This window comes from Arachis hypogaea, chromosome 2, assembly GCF_003086295.3.
Source record: "Arachis hypogaea cultivar Tifrunner chromosome 2, arahy.Tifrunner.gnm2.J5K5, whole genome shotgun sequence".
Classification (NCBI taxonomy): domain Eukaryota; kingdom Viridiplantae; phylum Streptophyta; class Magnoliopsida; order Fabales; family Fabaceae; genus Arachis; species Arachis hypogaea.
In genome coordinates, this window is record NC_092037.1 from 39,259,558 (window position 1) to 39,282,412 (window position 22,855).

At 36.4% G+C, this 22,855-nt stretch overlaps 1 non-coding gene across 1 annotated transcript; it reads right to left on the reverse strand.

The window, feature by feature from the left end:
* Nucleotides 1–2,400: 2,400 nt before the first annotated feature.
* LOC112765120 (small nucleolar RNA R71) lies at nucleotides 2,401–2,504 on the reverse strand. Its single transcript, XR_003183527.1, has one exon. It is a non-coding gene; the product is annotated as a small nucleolar RNA R71 (small nucleolar RNA).
* Nucleotides 2,505–22,855: the final 20,351 nt, after the last annotated feature.

Genomic DNA, 22,855 nt, shown 5'->3' on the forward strand with positions numbered 1-22,855 from the left:
AGCTTGCTTCATACCAACAATCTCCGTAGGATCGACCCTTACTCACGTAAGGTTTATTACTTGGATGACCCAGTGCACTTGCTTGTTAGTTGTGCGAGGTTGTGAAGAAAGTGCTGAGTTATAAACGCGCATACCAAGTTGAATGACGTTATTAGAGATCACAATTTCGTGCACCAAGGTTTTGGCACCGTTGCGGGGATTGTTCGAGTTTGGACAACTGACGGTTCATCTTGTTGCTCAGATTAGGTAGTTTTCTTTTTCTGTTTTATTTTCAAAAATTTTTCAAAAAAAAAAATATTTTCTCCCTCTGTTTTCGAATAATCCTTCAGAGTTTTTAAGAATGAATTCTTTAGTTTCAAAATGGTATGCTGAAGCTTAGCTGGCTATCAAGCTTTAGACTAACCTGGTATGATTCCTGGAATTTTGATTGAGGACTTTGAATTCATTACTTCCTTTTTCCTATATTTTTCGAAAAAAAATAAAATAAAATACAAAAGAAATTTATAAAATCATAAAAACCAAAAATATTTTGTGTTTCTTGTTTGAGTCTTGTGTCATATTTTAAGTTTGGTGTCAATTGCATATTCATCTTGTTCTTGCATTTTTCGAAAATTCATGCATTCATAGTGTTCTTCATGATCTTCAAGTTGTTCTTGGTAAGTCTTCTTGTTTGATCTTTAAATTTTCTTGTTTTGTGTTGTATGATATTTTTCATGTGCATTTTTGCATTCATAGTGTCTAAGCATTAAAGATTTCTAAGTTTGGTGTCTTGCATGTTTTCTTTGCATCAAAATTTTTTCAAAAATATGTTCTTGATGTTCATCATGATCTTCAAAGTGTTCTTGGTGTTCATCTTGACATTCATAGTGTTCTTGCATGCATCATGTGTTTTCATCCAAAATTTTCATGTTTTGGGTCATAATTGTGTTTTTCTCTCTCATCATTAAAAATTTAAAAATAAAAAATATATCTTTTCCTTTTTTCTCTCAAAATTTCGAAAATTTGAGTTGACTTAGTCAAAATTTTTTAAAATTAGTTAGTTCTTATAAGTCAAGTCAAATTTTCAATTATAAAAATCTTATATTTTCAAAATCTTTTTCAAAAATCAAATCTCTTTTACTTTTATCTTATGATTTTCGAAAATTTAAATCTATTTTTCAAAATCTTTTTCAAATTTTTGAAACTTAACTAACAAGTAATGTGATTGATTCAAAAATTTGAAGTTTGTTACTTTTTTGTTAAGAAAGGTTTAATCTTTAAATTTTAGAATCATATCTTTTAGTTTATTGTTAGTCAAGTAATTAATTTTAATTTTTAAAAATTAAATCTTTTTCAACCATATTTTTTAATCATATCTTTTTATCATATCTTTTTAAATCATATCTCTTTCAAAAATTTGATTTCAAAACATCTTTTCTAACTTCTTATCTTTTTAAATTTGATTTTCAAATCTTTTTCAACTAACTAATTGACTTTTTGTTTGTTTCTTATCTTTTTCAAAACCACCTAACTACTTTTCCCTCTATAATTTTTGAAAACTTATCCTTCCTTTTTAAATTTTTTTTAATTAATTAATTGTTTTAAATTTTAATTTTAATTTTAATTCTTCCTTTAATTTTCGAAAATCATTAACTCCTTTTCAAAAATTATTTTCGAAAACTTCTCTCTCTCATTTTATTCTATTTATTTATTTATTTACTAACACTTCTCTTCACCTCAAATCTCTGCTCCTATCCTCACCCTTGTGTTTGGATTATTCATTCTTCCTCACTCTTATTCCCTTTCTTCTTCTACTAACATAAAGGAATATCTATACTATGACATAGAGGATTTCTCTTCTTTTTCTGTTCTCTTCTTTCTCATATGAGCAGGAACAAGGAAAAAGACATTCTTGTTGAAGCTGATCCTGAACCTGAAAGGACTCTGAAGAGGAAACTAAGAGAAGCTACATTACAACAATCCAGAGACAACCTTACTAAAATTTTCGAACAAGAAAAGGATATGGCAGCCGAACCCAACAACAATAATGCAAGGAGGATGCTTGGTGATTATACTACACCTACTTCCAAGTTTGATGGAAGAAGCATCTCAATTCCTGCCATTGGAGTAAACAATTTTGAGCTGAAATCTCAACTAGTTGCTCTAATGCAACAAAACTGCAAGTTTCATGGACTTCCATCAGAAGATCCCTACCAGTTTTTAACCGAGTTCTTGCAGATCTGTGAGACTATTAAGACTAATGGAGTAGATCCTGAAGTCTACAGGCTCATGCTTTTCCCTTTTGCTGTAAGAGACAGAGCTAGAACATGGTTGGACTCACAACCTAAGGATAGCCTGGACTCTTGGGTTAAGCTAGTCATGACCTTCTTGGTTAAATTCTTTCCTCCTTGAAAGCTGAGCAAGCTTAGAGTGGATGTTCAGACATTCAAGCAAAAAGATGGTGAATCCCTCTATGAAGCTTGGGAAAGATACAAGCAGATGACCAAAAAGTGTCCTTCTGACATGTTTTCAGAGTGGACCATGATAGATATATTCTATTATGGTCTGTCTGAGTTCTCTAAGATGTCACTGGACCATTCTGTAGGTGAATCCATTCACCTAAAGAAAACGCCTGCAAAAGCTCAGGAACTTATTGAAATGGTTGCAAATAACCAATTCATGTACACTTCTGAGAGTAATTCTGTGAATAATGGGACGCCTCAGAGGAAGGGAGTTCTTGAAAAAATTGATGCTCTAAATGCCATATTGGCTCAGAATAAAATGTTGACTCAGCAAGTCAACATGATTTCTCAAAGTCTGAAGAAGACGTTTATGATCCTGAAAATCCTGCAATGGCAGAGGTAAATTACATGGGGGAAGCCTTTGGCAACACCTATAATCCCTCATGAAGAAATCATACAAATTTCTCATGAAAGGATCAACAAAAGCCTCAACTAGGCTTTAATAATGGTGGAAGAAACAGGTTTAGCAATAGCAAGCTTTTTTCATCATCTTCTCAGCAACAGACAGAGAATTCTGAGCAGAGCACTTCTAAGTTAGCAAATATAGTCTCTGATCTGTCTAAGGCCACTTTAAGCTTCATGAGTGAAACAAGGTCCTCCATCAGAAATTTGGAGGCACAAGTGGGCCAGCTGAGTAAGAAAGTCACTGAAACTCCTCCTAGTACTCTCCCAAGCAATACTGAAGAGAATCCAAAAAGAGAGTGCAAGGCCATTGACATAATCAACATGGCCGAACCTAGAGAGGAAGGAGAGGATGTGAATCCCAATGGGGAAGGCCTCAGGGGACGTCTCTCAAGCAAGAAGAAGTTCCTTATTGAGGACTTAAAGGAATCTGAAGGTCATATAGAGACCATAGAGATCCCATTAAACCTCTTTCTGCCATTCATGAGCTCCGAAAACTATTCTTCCTCTGAAGAGGATGAAGATGTAACTGGAGAGCAAGTTGCTCAATATCTAGGAGCTATCATGAAGCTGAATGCCAAGTTGTTTGGTAATGAGACTTGGGAAGGTGAACCTCCCTTGCTCATTGGTGAACTAGATATATGGGTTCAGCACACTTTACCTCAAAAGAAACAAGATCCTGGTAAATTCTTAATACCTTGTACCATAGGCACCATGACCTTTGAAAAAAAGGCTCTGTGTGACTTAAGGTCAGGCATAAATCTTATGCCACTCTCTGTAATGGAGAAGCTGGGGATCATTGAGGTACAGCCCGCCATATTCTCATTGCAAATGGCAGACAAGTCAGTAAGACAAGCTTATGGATTGGTAGAGGACGTGTTGGTAAAGGTTGAAGGCCTTTACATCCCTACTGATTTCATAATCTTAGACACTAGGAAGGAGGAGGATGAATGCATCATCCTTGGAAGACCTTTCCTAGCCACAGCAGGAGCTATGATAGATGTTAACAGAGGAGAATTAGTCCTTCAATTGAATGGGGAATACCTTGTGTTTAAGACCCAAGGGCATTCTTCTGTATACATGGAGAGGAAGCATGAAAAGCTTCTCTTAGTACAGAGTCAAACAAAGCCCCTACAATCAAACTCTAAGTTTGGTGTTGAGAGGCCACAGCCAAACTCTAAGTTTGGTGTTGAATCCCCATATCCAAACTCTAAGTTTGCTGTTAGGAGTCTACAACATTGACCTGATCACCTGTGTGGCTCCATGAGAGCCCACTGTCAAGCTATTGACATTAAAGAAGCGCTTATTGGGAGCTAACCCAATTTTTATTTATCTAATTTTATTTTTCTTTTAATGTTCTTTTATGTTTTATTAGGTTCATGATCATGTGGAGTCACAAATAAATACTAAAATTAAAAACAAAATAAAAAACAGCAGAAGAAAAAGTACACCCTGGGGGAAAGGCTTACTGGCATTTAAACGCTAGTAAGGAGCATCTGGCTGGCGTTCAACGCCAGAATAGAGCATGGATCTGGCGTTGAACGCCAGAAACAAGCAACATCCTGGCGTTTAAATGCCAGGAAAAACACCCTGAGGAGAGCTGGCACTGAACGCCAGAAACAAGCATGGAACTGGCGTTCAACGCCAGAAACAAGCATCAATCTGGCGTTGAACGCCAGTATTGCATGAAAAGGGCGTTTTACACACCTCATTGGTGCAGGGATGTAAATCCTTGACACCTCAGGATCTGTGGACCCCACAGGATCCCCACCTACCTCAACTCATCCCCTCTCTCTTTTTCACACAACCCAATAAACACTCTTCAGCAAAACCCTTCACCAATCACCTCAATCGCTCTTCCCCAATACCTCTTTACCACTCACATCCATCCACTCTTCCCCAAAAATCCCACCTACCTTCAAATATCAAAATCTCCTTCCCACCCAAACCCACCCTAAATAGCCGAACCTACTCCCTCTCCCTTCACTATATAAACCCCTCTATCCTTCTTCATTTTCACACACCACAACCCTCTCTTCTTCACCTTGGCCGAAACCACACACTTCTCCCTTTCTTCCATATTTTCCTCCTCTTCTTCTTCTTCTTTCTTCTCTTGCTCGAGGGCGAGCAATATTCTAAGTTTGGTGTGGTAAAAGCATAGCTTTTTTTGTTTTTCCATAACCATTGATGGCACCTAAGGCCGGAGAAACCTCTAGAAAAGGGAAAGGGAAGACAAAAGCTTTCACCTCCAAGTCATGGAAGATGGAGAAATTCATCTCCAAAGCCCATCAAGACCACTTCTATGAAGTTTTGGCCAAGAAGAAGGTGATCCCCGAGGTCCCTTTCAAGCTCAATAAAAATGAGTATCTAGAGATCCGACATGAGATCCAAAGAAGAGGTTGAGAAGTTCTGACCAACCCCATTCAACAAGTTGGAATCTTAATGGTTCAAGAGTTCTATGCCAATGCATGGATCACTAGGAACATGATCAAAGTGTGAACCCGAATCCAAAGAATTATCTTACAATGGTTCGGGGGAAATACTTAGATTTTAGTATGGAAAATGTGAGGTTGGCGTTCAACTTGCCCATGATGCAAGGAGATACACGCCCCTACACTAGAAGGGTCAACTTTGATCAAAGGTTGGACCAAGTCCTTATGGACATATGTGTGGAAGGAGCTCAATGAAAAAGAGACTCCAAAGGCAAACCGGTTTAATTAAGAAGACTGGACCTCAAGCTTGTGGCTAAAGGATGGTTGGAGTTCATCCAACGCTCCATCATCCCCACTAGCAACCGATCCAAAGTTACTGTAGATCGGGCCATCATGATTCATAGCATCATGAATGGAGAGGAAGTAGAAATTCATGAAGTCATCCCCCTTGAATTCTACAAAATAGTCGAAAAGTCCTCCACCATGGCAAGGCTAGTTTTTTCTCATCTTATTTGCCATCTATGTTACTCAGCTGGAGTTATCATAGAAGGAGACATCCCCATTGAGGAGGATAAGCCCATCACTAAGAACAGGATGGAGCAAACAAGAGAGCCCACTCATGGATCCCAAGAGACGCATGAGGAAGCTCATCACCAAGAAATTCTGGAGATACCTCAAGGGATGCACTTTCCTCCCAACAACTATTGGGAACAACTCAACACTTCCCTAGAAGACTTAAGTTACAATATGGATCAATTAAGGGTGGAACATCAAGAACACTCCATCATTCTCCATGAAATTAGAGAAGATCAAATAGCAATGAGGGAGGAGCAACAAAGGTAAGGAAGAGACATAGAAGAGCTCAAGGACATCATTGGTTCTTCAAGAAGAAAGCGTCACCATCTCTAAGGTGGACTCATTCCTTGTTCTTATTTCTTTATTTTTCGATTTTTAAGCTTTAAGTTATCTATGTTTGTGTCTTTATTACATGATCATTAGTATGTAGTAACTATGTCTTAAAGCTATGAATAATTCCATGAATCTTTCACCTTTCTTAAATGAAACATGTTTTTAATACAAAAGAACAAGAAGTACATGAGTTTCGAATTTATCCTTGAATTTAGTTTAATTATATTGACGTGGTGACAATACTTTTTATTTTCTGAATGAATGCTTGAACAGTGAATATTTTTGATCTTGTTGTGCATGAATGTTAAAATTGTTGGCTCTTGAAAGAATGATGAACAAAGAGAAACGCTATTGATAATCTGAAAAATCATGAAATTGATTCTTGAAGCAAGAAAAAGCAGTGAATTGCAAAAGCTTGCGAAAAAAAAGTGGCAAAAAAAAAGAGAAAAAGCAAGCAGAAAAAGCCAATAGCCCTTAAAACCAAAAGGCAAGGGTAAAAAGGATCCAAGGCTTTGAGCATCAATGGATAGGAGGGCCCAAGGAAATAACATCCAGGCCTAAGCGGCTAAATCAAGCTGTCCCTAACTATGTGCTTGTGGCATGCAGGTCCAAGTGAAAAGATTGAGACTGAGTGGTTAAAGTCATGATCCAAATCAAAAAGAGCGTGCTTAAGAGCTCTGGACACCTCTAACAGGGGACTTTAGCAAAGCGAGTCACAATCTGAAAAGGTTCACCCAATCATGTGTCTGTGGCATTTATGTATTCGGTGGTAATACTGGAAAACAAAGTGCTTAGGGCCATGGCAAAGACTCATGAAAGTAGCTGTGTTCAAGAATCAACAAACTTAACTAGAAGAATCAATAACACTATCTGAAATTCTAAGTTCCTAGAGATGCCAATCATTCTAAACTTCAAAGGATAAAGTGAGATGCCAAAACTGTTCAGAAGCAAAAAGCTACAAGTCCCGCTCATCTAATTAGAATTAATATTCATTGATATTCTGAGCTTTATAGTATATTCTCTTCTTTTTATCCTAATTGATTTTCAGTTGCTTGGGGACAAGCAACAATTTAAGTTTGGTGTTGTGATGAGCGGATAATTTATACGCTTTTTGGTAAGATCTAGCTACTTTTAGGGATGTTTTCATTAGTTTTTATGCTAAATTCACATTTCTTAACTTTACTATGAGTTTGTGTGTTTTTCTGTGATTTCAGGTATTTTCTGGCTGAAATTGAGAGATCTGAGCAAAACTCTGATAAGAAGGCTGACAAAGGACTGCTGATGCTATTGGATTCTGACCTGCCTGCACTCGAAATGGATTTTCTGGAGCTACAGAACTCCAAATGGTGCGCTCTCAACGGCGTTGGAAAGTAGACATCTAGAGCTTTCCAGAAAAATATAATAGTCCATACTTTATTCGTGATTAGATGACATAAACTGGTTCTCAACACCAGTTCCATGCTGCATTTTGGAGTCAAACGCCAGAAACACGTCATGAACCAGAGTTGAACGCCAAAAACACAGTTGTAACTTGGCGTTCAACTCCAAAAGAATCTTCTGCACGTGTAAATCTCAAGCTCAGCCCAAGCACACACCAAGTGGGTCCCGGAAGTGGATTTCTACATCAATTACTTACTTCTGTAAATCCTAGTAGCTAGTCTAGTATAAATAGGACATTTTATTATTGTATTAGACATCTGATGACTACGCATCATGTTATGTTTTTCTATGCTTTTTCATATAAAAATCAATTCATAATGCTTAATTATGGGAGTGTTTTGGTGATTAAATTGAATATTGCTTTGATTGCTTGAGTTAATAAATTTTGTAGGAAATTATGGAAAATGAAGCAATAAAAGCACTAATAGAGGAAGCACACTCCCAAGGTGGCAAAAAGTTGGAAACAAACTCAAAGAGAAGCAAAGAGGATTTGCAACCCTGACCTCTTCACACTCCAACAAAACTAACTCGAGCTACAAAGCTCCAAATGAAGTGATCTCAGTGTCATTAGAAAGTAGACTTCTAGAGCTTTCCAACCATATATAACACTTTATAGTTGACACGGATTTGAGGGGACAAATTGCTATTCGTTTAGCTTCACAATTTCAGCGTAAAACAAGTCCCTGCAGTTCGCCAGACTGACCTCTTCACCTTCAAAAGATCATAACTTGGGCTAGAGAAGTCCAATTGACATGCTTCCAGCGGCGTTGGAAAGCTGAGATCTAGGGCTTTCTAAAGATATATAATAGTCTATAGTGGACATTCAATTTGGAGACCCAAACAGACCAATACTTCAGCGTGTAAGGTTTTTCCAAACCTTCAAAAGCCCAAAATGCCACTTCAATGACACTTCACATTGGGCCACTTCCAAATACTCCAATCCCTTCATTTATTCTTCAATGTTTCAAGCTTCTATGAAGGGAGTTAAAAGTTCACAAGCCCAAGTCAAGCCACAAGTAACAATCAATCAAGGCCACAAGAATCATCTAGAAGTAATTAGGAAATTTGCATTTGATTGTAATTTCATTTGAATTTGTAATTTAGGTAGCTTATAAATAGGGCCTTAGATTCATCATTTGAGGGACACCATGGAGGGGTGGAGGTGACTCCACTCCCCTTTCACTCTCATTCTCTTCTCTTCTTCCATTTTCTTTCATTCACACTTTAGTAAATATTTTTGTTATGATGAGTTTCTAATTTCCAACATTTGGGAAAGAGAGCTCTATTGCAATTTAATGGGTTGATTTATTTTCATTCTTCATCTTCAATTCTTCTTTCATTGTTTCTTTAGAGAGAGTCTTTGTGCTTCAAAGATCTAATTACTATCGAGAGAGGGATTAGATCTATTTAAATTCTATGATGAACTTGAGAAAGGAGTCATAGAATTTAGTTTGAGGCTCTTCTCTCACAACTCTCTTGATTGATAATTCTTAGCTTGATATGTGAGATGTAATCACTTTGAATTGAAATCTTGAGGGTTGTGTGGCAATTAGAGACCATTCTTCATCTCTTCTCATGAGCAATTAGATCAAGAGATTGGCAATTGATCAAGTTAAGAGAAATCAAATCACCAAGAGATTGGGGTTTGATTACTTATGATTTGCCAAGAGATCAATGATTGAATGATTGAAGTGGAGATGAGAATTGTTGATCTTGAGAATGCAATATCTCTTGATCCCAATGTTAATTTCATTCTTAATTCTTGTTATTTACTTCTTGTCTTTAATTCTTGTCATTTAATTGTTCTCTTTAAATTCTTGTCATTTACTTATGCACATTTATGGCTTTCTTTACTTTGGCACATTTATGCCTTCCAAGTGTTTGTAGAAATACTTCACTTGGTTTTACTTTCTAGTCATTTACTTTCTTGCACTTTACTTTCTTGTACTTTCTATTCCTTGCAATTTACATTCTTGCACTTTAATTTTTAGCACTTTAATTTCTTGTCATTTACTTTCCTTGCACTTTATTGCTTTTATTTAATTTCAAGTCATTTACATTTCTTGTTGCTTATCACTCAAACATGAATCGTCTAACTAGAACAATTAATTAACTATTGCTTGCTTAATCCATTAATCCTCGTGGGATCGACCTCACTCTAAGTGAGTTTTATTACTTGATGCGACCCGGTATACTTGCCGGTTATACGTGAAATCTCATTTTTACGTATCAAGTTTTTGGCGCCGTTGCCGGGGATTAATTGTGATTAACAAACTACCGGTTGATTAATTTTCTAGATTAGACATTTTTTTCCGTTTTTACTTTATTTTTTTATTTTTATTTCTCTTTTCTTATTGCAAGTTAAGTGTTTGTGTTATTGCCTCACTAAGAATTCTTTAGTTGTGACACAAGGAATTTCAATTTTTCTTGGTGGTTGTGTTTGATACAACATTTTTCAATTAAAATGGAGTTTACCTCACATGTTGATCAATCATATTACATGGGATATTGCCCACCACCACAAAATGATTCATGTCATTATCCTCATGGTGGATGGGAATATCAACAAGAAATGATGGATCATGAGCAATCAACCCAAATGGGACATGCCCCTAGGTCACACAATGATCAAGCAAGTTACATGGGGTATTTTTCACCACCACAAAATGATTCAAGTTACTATACTAATTGTGGTTGGGAAAATCAAGATCAAGGAATGATGGGGTTTGAGCAATCAAACCAAATGGGATACTTCCCAAGAACACAAAATGATTCATACTCCTATGAATGGGACAACTATCCAAATTGTGATTGGGAAGGACAAAACCAAAGAGAATTCAATATTTCCTATCCCATCCATCAAGAGCCCTCACCTCTTAATTATCCAACCTCATCTCCAAATTTTTCATATCAAAATTCTTCACCACTTGAGTTTGCCTCAACACAAAATTCTTTCCAAAATCCATACAATTCAATTCATCAACCACAAAATTCATTTCACTATACAGAAAACTCATTTCAAAATTCACAAAATTCATTTCACAACTCACAAAACTCCTTTCATACTCCCCAAAATGACTTCACCACAACACATCCATATCCACAAAATTACTCCCAACCTTCATCTTTGGAGCTAATAGTTGAGGATCACCTTCAATGGTCTAGAGAAATATTAGAATCTTGGAAAGAACAAGAAATCCTCTGCAAGAAAATAGATGGGCACTTAGAGCAAATAAGGAAACACTTCGGGTTGCCAAGCAGTGAGGATGAAGACCAATTTGTGGGTGAGGAAGTGGAAAAAGAAGAACAAAAGGTCCATGTGTCAAGTGAAATTTCAATGAAGAATGAGGTGATTGAGAATGAAATTGAACTTGAGGTGATAAAGGAACATGAACATTCACAACCCTCACAAACTTCCCTTGAATTTGTGATCGAAAAATATGAAGAGGAGATGAAGAAATCTTGGGAAGATCAACAAACCTCCTCCATAGAAGAGCTATTAAAGCAAATGTTTAGTGTAAAAGAGGAATTGGAAGAGCAAGAAAAAGAGGCCCCTATACCAAGTAAAATCCCAATGAAGAATGAGGTTGTAAGGGAGGAAAACAACCAAGGGAGTCCACACTCCAATGAAGTAGAAAGTTGTATGGAAGATGATTTAATTGAACCATCAATCCAAGAGGTTCTTGATGAAGAGGACACTCCAACCATCACACAACACCTAAGTCTTGAAATCAAGGAAGTGAAGGCAATCAATAAAAACATTCAAAGAAGGATTGTGACCAAGAAACAAAAGACAACATCCATGAAAAAGAGAAGGTCAACAAAAAGCAATCCAACCCCCACCCCAACAAGCAAGAGGAATCAAGCTAATAACAACAAAAGAAGGCTTGTTAGGAGACAATCAAATCAAGGGGCATCAATTTTCTCTTCTTCTCCCTTGAAGTCATTTCTTTTAACCAATTGGAAGAAGAGGAAGAAAATTAAGAACCACATGTCAAGCTAATGACATTAAAAGAGCGCTTGTTGGGAGGCAACCCAACTGTTGGTAACATTTTCTTTCCTTGCTTAGTTTACTTTCAATAATTTGGCATATGATTGCATTCTAAGTTTGGTGTTGCATGCAACAATTTGATCTTCAATCTTTAGTGGGTACTTGCATCATTCTAAAATGAAAGTGTCACACTAAGTTTGGTGTTGCCACTTACCTTTCATGCATAGTACCATGCACAACTCACTTATTGATGTAATCATATTGTCTCTTTTCTTTGTGCCTTGATTGTCATCTTTAATTTTTGCTTGCTTAAACACATGCATTACTTACATCTCTTTCTTGAAGACATTCATGATTAATCATAAATTCCACCACCATTATTTTATTTGTTGCTTGAGGACAAGCAATCATTCTAAGTTTGGTGTTGGGGAAGGAAGGAGTAGGAGGAAAATGACAATAACAAAGATGAAGATCTACAAGGTGGTTAAGTTCTTTTTCCTCTTATTTATCTTCTATACTTTCAATTGCATGATTGTCTTCCATTTCTTTTATATGCATGCGTGTTCTTCTTTTTGGAAAAGCATAGCTTGATATTTGAATTGCAACATGTTGCTTTTACATCATAACTACCATTTTGAATTTTGTGAGTCAAAGTAATTAAGTATCATGATCATAAACAAATAAGGTAATTATAGAAGAATCTAGCATGAGCATATAAGTATTGGAAGGCTAGCATGACTATTGTTGCTCAATTACATTTGAATTTGTTTAATTGAAGTTTTCATCTAGGACATTTTATGAAATGTTTGAAATATTGAAAACCTTGAACAAGCAAATCAATTAAAAGATTAAGAAAGAAAAAGGGAAAAATGAGAAAGTTGAAGACTCTGAGTACCAATGACATTTCATTAGTCAAGTACTTGTGGTGTTTATGTATCAAGCAAAAAGCTTGAAAACAAAACACTTAGAGTCAAGACTAGGCTCAAGTGCAAAGCACTCCCTCAAAGCTCAAGGCTCTAAGCACCAATGATTAGAAGGAAAGTAAAGAAAAGGAATAAATGAGCTTAAAAAGTCCTCTAATTAAATGCTTGTGGTGCTTATGTATCAAGTGGTAATACTTGAAAACAAAGCATTTAGAGTCAAAGCTTTTAACTAATGGTGCAAAGCACCCAAGAAGCTAAGCTAAGAAAAAGATGAAAAGCTTGTTTCAAGTAAGGAACATAAAGAAAAATATTTCATAAAATGAGCTAGATAGAAGCATCAATCATTTGAATTTCTTTTGAGATTGTAGCATGCATAATAAACTAGCCAACCATGAACATTTAATTGCTATTCTTCTCACCTTGGATTGTCAATCTTTATTGAATGATTCTTTGTTTGCTTGAGGACAAGCAAAGTTTAAGTTTGGTGTTGTGATGACTACGCATCATGTTATGTTTTTCTATGCTTTTTCATATAAAAATCAATTCATAATGCTTAATTATGGGAGTGTTTTGGTGATTAAATTGAATATTGCTTTGATTGCTTGAGTTAATAAATTTTGTAGGAAATTATGAAAAATGAAGCAATAAAAGCACTAATAGAGGAAGCACACTCCCAAGGTGGCAAAAAGTTGGAAACAAACTCAAAGAGAAGCAAAGAGGATTTGCAACCCTGACCTCTTCACACTCCAACAAGAATAACTCGAGCTATAAAGCTCCAAATGAAGTGATCTCAGTGTCATTAGAAAGTAGACTTCTAGAGCTTTCCAACCATATATAACACTTTATAGTTGACACTGATTTGAGGGGACAAATTGCTATTCGTTTAGCTTCACAATTTCAGCGTAAAACAAGTCCCTGCAGTTCGCCAGACTGACCTCTTCACCTTCAAAAGATCATAACTTGGGCTAGAGAAGTCCAATTGACATGCTTTCAGCGGCGTTGGAAAGCTGAGATCTAGGGCTTTCTAAAGATATATAATAGTCTATAGTGGACATTCAATTTGGAGACCCAAACAGACCAATACTTCAGCGTGTAAGGTTTTTCCAAACCTTCAAAAGCCCAAAATGCCACTTCAATGACACTTCACATTGGGCCACTTCCAAATACTCCAATCCCTTCATTTATTCTTCAATGTTTCAAGCTTCTATGAAGGGAGTTAAAAGTTCACAAGCCCAAGTCAAGCCACAAGTAACAATCAATCAAGGCCACAAGAATCATCTAGAAGTAATTAGGAAATTTGCATTTGATTGTAATTTCATTTGAATTTGTAATTTAGGTAGCTTATAAATAGGGCCTTAGATTCATCATTTGAGGGACACCATGGAGGGGTGGAGGTGACTCCACTCCCCTTTCACTCTCATTCTCTTCTCTTCTTCCATTTTCTTTCATTCACACTTTAGTAAATATTTTTGTTATGATGAGTTTCTAATTTCCAACATTTGGGAAAGAGAGCTCTATTGCAATTTAATGGGTTGATTTATTTTCATTCTTCATCTTCAATTCTTCTTTCATTGTTTCTTTAGAGAGAGTCTTTGTGCTTCAAAGATCTAATTACTATCGAGAGAGGGATTAGATCTATTTAAATTCTATGATGAACTTGAGAAAGGAGTCATAGAATTTAGTTTGAGGCTCTTCTCTCACAACTCTCTTGATTGATAATTCTTAGCTTGATATGTGAGATGTAATCACTTTGAATTGAAATCTTGAGGGTTGTGTGACAATTAGAGACCATTCTTCATCTCTTCTCATGAGCAATTAGATCAAGAGATTGGCAATTGATCAAGTTAAGAGAAATCAAATCACCAAGAGATTGGGGTTTGATTACTTATGATTTGCCAAGAGATCAATGATTGAATGATTGAAGTGGAGATGAGAATTGTTGATCTTGAGAATGCAATATCTCTTGATCCCAATGTTAATTTCATTCTTAATTCTTGTTATTTACTTCTTGTCTTTAATTCTTGTCATTTAATTGTTCTCTTTAAATTCTTGTCATTTACTTATGCACATTTATGGCTTTCTTTACTTTGGCACATTTATGCCTTCCAAGTGTTTGTAGAAATACTTCACTTGGTTTTACTTTCTAGTCATTTACTGTCTTGCACTTTACTTTCTTGTACTTTCTATTCCTTGCAATTTACATTCTTGCACTTTAATTTTTAGCACTTTAATTTCTTGTCATTTACTTTCCTTGCACTTTATTGCTTTTATTTAATTTCAAGTCATTTACATTTCTTGTTGCTTATCACTCAAACATGAATCGTCTAACTAGAACAATTAATTAACTATTGCTTGCTTAATCCATTAATCCTCGTGGGATCGACCTCACTCTAAGTGAGTTTTATTACTTGATGCGACCCGGTATACTTGCCGGTTATACGTGAAATCTCATTTTTACGTATCAACATCCTGGATTGTATTTTTGATCCGGTGATCACGTTTTGGGGGATGGCCATTCGGCCATGCCTGGACCACCATCACTTATGTATTTTCAACGGTGGAATTTCTACACACCATAGATTAAGGGTGTGGAGCTCTGCTGTACCTTGAGTTTTAATGCAATTACTACTATTTTCTATTCAATTCAGTTTATTCCTGTTCTAAGATATTCGTTGCACTTCACCATGATGAATGTGATGATCTATGAAACTCATCATCATTCTCACCTATGAACGCGTGATTGACAACCACCTCCGTTCTACCTTAGACCGAGCACATATCTCTTGGATTCCTTAATCAGAATCTTCGTGGTATAAGATAGAATTGATGGCGGCATTCATGAGAATCCGGAAAGTCTAAACTTTGTCTGTGGTATTCCAAGTTGGATTCAGGGATTGAATGACTGTGATGAGCTTCAAACTCGCGATTGTTGGCCGTGATGACAAACGCAAAAGAATCAATGGATTCTATTCCGGCATGATCGAAAACCAACAGATGATTAGCCGTGTTGTGATAGAGCATTTGGACTATTTTCACTGAGAGGATGGGATGTAGCCATTGACAACGGTGATGCCCTACATACAGCTTGCCACGAAAAGGAGTAGGAAGGATTGGATGAAGGGAATAGGAAAGCAGAGATTCAAAAGGAGCACAACATCTTCATACGCCTATCTGAAATTCCCACCAATGATTTACATAAGTATTTCTATCTTTATTTTCTATTTATTTATTATTATTATTCAAAAACTCCATAACCATATATTATCCGCCTAACTGAGAATTTCAAGATGACCATAGCTTGCTTCATACCAACAATCTCCGTGGGATCGACGCTTACTCATGTAAGGTTTATTACTTGGACGACCTAGTGCACTTGCTGGTTAGTTGTGCGAGGTTGTGAAGAAAGTACTGAGTTATAAACGCGCATACCAAGTTGAATGCCATTATTAGAGATCACATTTTCGTGCACCAATATGCATATAGTTATTATCTAGCTACTTTTAGGGGTGTCCTATCTGAGATTCAAATATCGCTAAAGGATGGATGATTGAACGCTGTCAACTATTTGAGATGTACTCATGTATGGTTGCTTGTAACTATTTTGTTTATTATTATTTGAGATTTTGTCTATGAATGTTTCTACTTGTCAATACAAACGTTTTCAAAAAAATTATCCGACAAGTAATCACATTTTAATAGTGAATCAGGCTCATATAATAAATAATAGTTAATAATTAGGGAGGCGAGTTAGTAACGTGGTGCACGAAATTGCAATCACACTTTTGCAATTTCGCACAACTAACCAGCAAGTGCACTGGGTCGTCTGATGAGCGGATAATTTGTACGCTTTTTGGCATTGTTTTTAGTATGTTTTTAGTATGATCTAGTTAGTTTTTAGTATATTTTTATTAGTTTTTAGTTAAAATTCACTTTTCTGGACTTTACAATGAGTTTGTGTGTTTTTCTGTGATTTCAGATATTTTCTGGCTGAAATTGAGGGACCTGAGCAAAAATCTGATTCAGAGACCAAAAAGGACTGCAGATGCTGTTGGATTCTGACCTCCCTGCACTCGAAGTGGATTTTCTGGAGCTACAGAAGCCCAATTGGCGCGCTCTCAACGGCGTTGGAAAGTACATATCCTGGGCTTTCCAGCAATATATGATAGTTTATACTTTGCCCAAGATTTGATGGCCCAAACCGGCGTTCAAAGTCACCCTCAGAATTTCCAGCGTTAAACGCCAGAACTGGCACCAAAATGGGAGTTAAACGCCCAAACTGGCACAAAAGCTGGCGTTTAACTCCAAGAAGAGTCTCTACACAAAAATGCTTCAATGCTCAGCCCAAGCACACACCAAGGGGGCCCAGAAGTGGATTTTTATGTCATTTACTCATCTCTGTACACCCTAGGCTACTAGTTTTCTATAAGTAGGACCTTTTACTATTGTATTGGGGATCTTTCAATCTTTGGATCTTTTGATCATGTTTTGATGATTGAACCCTCATTGGGAGGCTGGCCATTCGGCCATGCCTAGACCTTGTTCTTATGTATTTTCAACGGTGGAGTTTCTACACACCATAGATTAAGGTGTGGAGCTCTGCTGTACCTCGAGCATTAATGCAATTACTATTGTTCTTCTATTCAATTCCGCTTGTTCTTGTTCTAAGATATCACTTGTTCTTCAACTTGATGAATGTGATGATCCGTGACACTCATCATCATTCTCACCTATGAATGTGTGACTGACAACCACCTCCGTTCTACCTTCGATTGGGTGAATATCTCTTGGATTCCTGATACACGATGCATGGTTGATCGCCTGACAACCGAGCGCTCGCCTGACAACCGAGCCAGCCATTCCGTGAGATCAGAGTCTTCGTGGTATAGGCTAGAACTGATGGCGGCATTCAAGAGAATCCGGAAGGTCTAATCTTGTCTTTGGTATTCTGAGTAGGATTCAATGATTGAATGACTGTGACGTGCTTCAAACTCCTGAAGGCGGGGCGTTAGTGACAGACGCAAAAGAATCACTGGATTCTATTCCGGCCTGATCGAGAACCGACAGATGGATAGCCGTGCCGTGACAGGGTGCGTTGAACATTTCCACTGAGAGGATGGGAGGTAGCCACTGACAACGGTGAAACCCTTGCATAAGCTTGCCATGGAAAGGAGTAAGAAGGATTAGATGAAGACAGTAGGAAAGCAGAGAGACGGAAGGGACAAGCATCTTCATACGCTTATCTGAAATTCCTACCAATGAATTACATAAGTATCTCTATCTTTATCTTTATAGTTTTATGCGTATATCACCATACCCATTTGAGTTTGCCTGACTGAGATTTACAAGGTGACCATAGCTTGCTTCATACCAACAATCTCTGTGGGATCGACCCTTACTCGCGTAAGGTTTATTACTTGGACGACCAGTACACTTGCTGGTTAGTTGTGCGAAATTGTGTTTATGCCATGGTAGTGAACACCAAGTTTTTGGTTTCATCACCGGGGATTATTTGAGTTGTGAAAAGTATTGATCACAATTTTGCGCTACCAAGTTTTTGGCGCCGTTGCCGGGGATTGTTGAGTATGGACAACTGAAGGTTCATCTTGTTGCTTAGATTAGGTATTTTTTCTTCAGAATTCTTGAAGATGAATTCTAGAGTTTCATGATGATCTGTTGAAGTCTGGCTGGCTGTGAAGCCATGTCTAATCTCATTGGACCGAGGTTTCAACTTATCATCACAAGAGCTTGTTGATTTCTATCAATCTTGCTATTGGAGCAGTGATCTGCTAAGGCTTGGCTGGCCATTGGCCTTGACTAGTGTTTTGGACCGAAGCTTTCTTTGAAAGCTTGGCTGGCTGCGAAGCCATGTCTAATTCCTGGACCGGAGTCTTAGACTAAACATTGCATGATTCCTGGAATTCTCATTAAGAATTTTGATACCTTTTTCCACTTAATTTTCGAAAAAACACAAAAAAATTACAAAATCATAAAATCCAAAAATATTTCTTGTTTGAATCTAGTGTTTCATTTTAAGTATGGTGTCAATTGCATGCATTCATTCATGTGTCTTAAGGATCTTCAAGTTGCTCTTGATGATTTCTTACTCTAATCTTTGAATTCTCTTGACTTGAGTGTTGATACGTAAAAATTAGAGGACTTTTTAATTAGAGGACTTTTTAAGCTCATTTATTCCTTTTCTTTACTTTCCTTCTAATCATTGGTGCTTAGAGCCTTGAGCTTTGAGGGAGTGCTTTGCACTTGAGCCTAGTCTTGACTCTAAGTGTTTTGTTTTCAAGCTTTTTGCTTGATACATAAACACCACAAGTACTTGACTAATGAAATGTCATTGGTACTCAGAGTCTTCAACTTTCTCATTTTTCCCTTTTTCTTTCTTAATCTTTTAATTGATTTGCTTGTTCAAGGTTTTCAATATTTCAAACATTTCATAAAATGTCCTAGATGAAAACTTCAATTAAACAAATTCAAATGTAATTGAGCAACAATAGTCATGCTAGCCTTCCAATACTTATATGCTCATGCTAGATTCTTCTATAATTACCTTATTTGTTTATGATCATGATACTTAATTACTTTGACTCACAAAATTCAAAATGGTAGTTATGATGTAAAAGCAACATGTTGCAATTCAAATATCAAGCTATGCTTTTCCAAAAAGAAGAACACGCATGCATATAAAAGAAATGGAAGACAATCATGCAATTGAAAGTATAGAAGATAAATAAGAGGAAAAAGAACTTAACCACCTTGTAGATCTTCATCTTTGTTATTGTCATTTTCCTCCTACTCCTTCCTTCCCCAACACCAAACTTAGAATGATTGCTTGTCCTCAAGCAACAAATAAAATAATGGTGGTGGAATTTATGATTAATCATGAATGTCTTCAAGAAAGAGATGTAAGTAATGCATGTGTTTAAGCAAGCAAAAATTAAAGATGACAATCAAGGCACAAAGAAAAGAGACAATATGATTACATCAATAAGTGAGTTGTGCATGGTACTATGCATGAAAGGTAAGTGGCAACACCAAACTTAGTGTGACACTTTCATTTTAGAATGATGCAAGTACCCACTAAAGATTGAAGATCAAATTGTTGCATGCAACACCAAACTTAGAATGCAATCATATGCCAAATTATTGAAAGTAAACTAAGCAAGGAAAGAAAATGTTACCAACAGTTGGGTTGCCTCCCAACAAGCGCTCTTTTAATGTCATTAGCTTGACATGTGGTTCTTAATTTTCTTCCTCTTCTTCCAATTGGTTAAAAGAAATGACTTCAAGGGAGAAGAAGAGAAAATTGATGCCCCTTGATTTGATTGTCTCCTAACAAGCCTTCTTTTGTTGTTATTAGCTTGATTCCTCTTGCTTGTTGGGGTGGGGGTTGGATTGCTTTTTGTTGACCTTCTCTTTTTCATGGATGTTGTCTTTTGTTTCTTGGTCACAATCCTTCTTTGAATGTTTTTATTGATTGCCTTCACTTCCTTGATTTCAAGACTTAGGTGTTGTGTGATGGTTGGAGTGTCCTCTTCATCAAGAACCTCTTGGATTGATGGTTCAATTAAATCATCTTCCATACAACTTTCTACTTCATTGGAGTGTGGACTCCCTTGGTTGTTTTCCTCCCTTACAACCTCATTCTTCATTGGGATTTTACTTGGTATAGGGGCCTCTTTTTCTTGCTCTTCCAATTCCTCTTTTACACTAAACATTTGCTTTAATAGCGCTTCTATGGAGGAGGTTTGTTGATCTTCCCAAGATTTCTTCATCTCCTCTTCATATTTTTTGATCACAAATTCAAGGGAAGTTTGTGAGGGTTGTGAATGTTCATGTTCCTTTATCACCTCAAGTTCAATTTCATTCTCAATCACCTCATTCTTCATTGAAATTTCACTTGACACATGGACCTTTTGTTCTTCTTTTTCCACTTCCTCACCCACAAATTGGTCTTCATCCTCACTGCTTGGCAACCCGAAGTGTTTCCTTATTTGCTCTAAGTGCCCATCTATTTTCTTGCAGAGGATTTCTTGTTCTTTCCAAGATTCTAATATTTCTCTAGACCATTGAAGGTGATCCTCAACTATTAGCTCCAAAGATGAAGGTTGGGAGTAATTTTGTGGATATGGATGTGTTGTGGTGAAGTCATTTTGGGGAGTATGAAAGGAGTTTTGTGAGTTGTGAAATGAATTTTGTGAATTTTGAAATGAGTTTTCTGTATAGTGAAATGAATTTTGTGGTTGATGAATTGAATTGTATGGATTTTGGAAAGAATTTTGTGTTGAGGCAAACTCAAGTGGTGAAGAATTTTGATATGAAAAATTTGGAGATGAGGTTGGATAATTAAGAGGTGAGGGCTCTTGATGGATGGGATAGGAAATATTGAATTCTCTTTGGTTTTGTCCTTCCCAATCACAATTTGGATAGTTGTCCCATTCATAGGAGTATGAATCATTTTGTGTTCTTGGAAAGTATCCCATTTGGTTTGATTGCTCAAACCCCATCATTCCTTGATCTTGATTTTCCCAACCACAATTAGTATAGTAACTTGAATCATTTTGTGGTGGTGAAAAATACCCCATGTAACTTGCTTGATCATTGTGTGACCTAGGGGCATGTCCCATTTGGGTTGATTGCTCATGATCCATCATTTCTTGTTGATATTCCCATCCACCATGAGGATAATGACATGAATCATTTTGTGGTGGTGGGCAATATCCCATGTAATATGATTGATCAACATGTGAGGTAAACTCCATTTTAATTAAAAAATGTTGTATCAAACACAACCACCAAGAAAAATTGAAATTCCTTGTGTCACAACTAAAGAATTCTTAGTGAGGCAATAACACAAACACTTAACTTCCAATAAGAAAAGAGAAATAAAAATAAAAAATAAAGTAAAAACGGAAAAAAATGTCTAATCTAGAAAGTTAATCAACCGGTAGTTTGTTAATCACAATTAATCCCCGGCAACGGCGCCAAAAACTTGATACGTAAAAATTAGATTTCACGTACAACCGGCAAGTGTACCGGGTCGCATCAAGTAATAAAACTCACTTAGAGTGAGGTCGATCCCACGAGGATTAATGGATTAAGCAAGCAATAGTTAATTAATTGTTCTAGTTAGACGATTCATGTTTGAGTGATAAGCAACAAGAAATGTAAATGACTTGAAATTAAATAAAAGCAATAAAGTGCAAGGAAAGTAAATGACAAGAAATTAAAGTGCTAAAAATTAAAGTGCAAGAATGTAAATTGCAAGGAATAGAAAGTACAAGAAAGTAAAGTGCAAGAAAGTAAATGACTAGAAAGTAAAACCAAGTGAAGTATTTCTACAAACACTTGGAAGGCATAAATGTGCCAAAGTAAAGAAAGCCATAAATGTGCATAAGTAAATGACAAGAATTTAAAGAGAACAATTAAATGACAAGAATTAAAGACAAGAAGTAAATAACAAGAATTAAGAATGAAATTAACATTGGGATCAAGAGATATTGCATTCTCAAGATCAACAATTCTCATCTCTACTTCAATCATTCAATCATTGATCTCTTGGCAAATCATAAGTAATCAAACCCCAATCTCTTGGTGATTTGATTTCTCTTAACTTGATCAATTGCCAATCTCTTGATCTAATTGCTCATGAGAAGAGATGAAGAATGGTCTCTAATTGCCACACAACCCTCAAGATTTCAATTCAAAGTGATTACATCTCACATATCAAGCTAAGAATTATTAATCAAGAGAGTTGTGAGAGAAGAGCCTCAAACTAAATTCTATGACTCCTTTCTCAAGTTCATCATAGAATTTAAATAGATCTAATCCCTCTCTCGATAGTAATTAGATCTTTGAAGCACAAAAACTCTCTCTAAAGAAACAATGAAAGAAGAATTGAAGATGAAGAATGAAAATAAATCAACCCATTAAATTGCAATAGAGCTCTCTTTCCCAAATGTTGGAAATTAGAAACTCATCATAACAAAAATATTTACTAAAGTGTGAATGAAAGAAAATGGAAGAAGAGAAGAGAATGAGAGTGAAAGGGGAGTGGAGTCACCTCCACCCCTCCATGGTGTCTCCAAAATGATGAATCTAAGGCCCTATTTATAAGCTACCTAAATTACAAATTCAAATGAAATTACAATCAAATGCAAATTTCCTAATTACTTCTAGATGATTCTTGTGGCCTTGATTGATTGTTACTTGTGGCTTGACTTGGGCTTGTGAACTTTTAACTCCCTT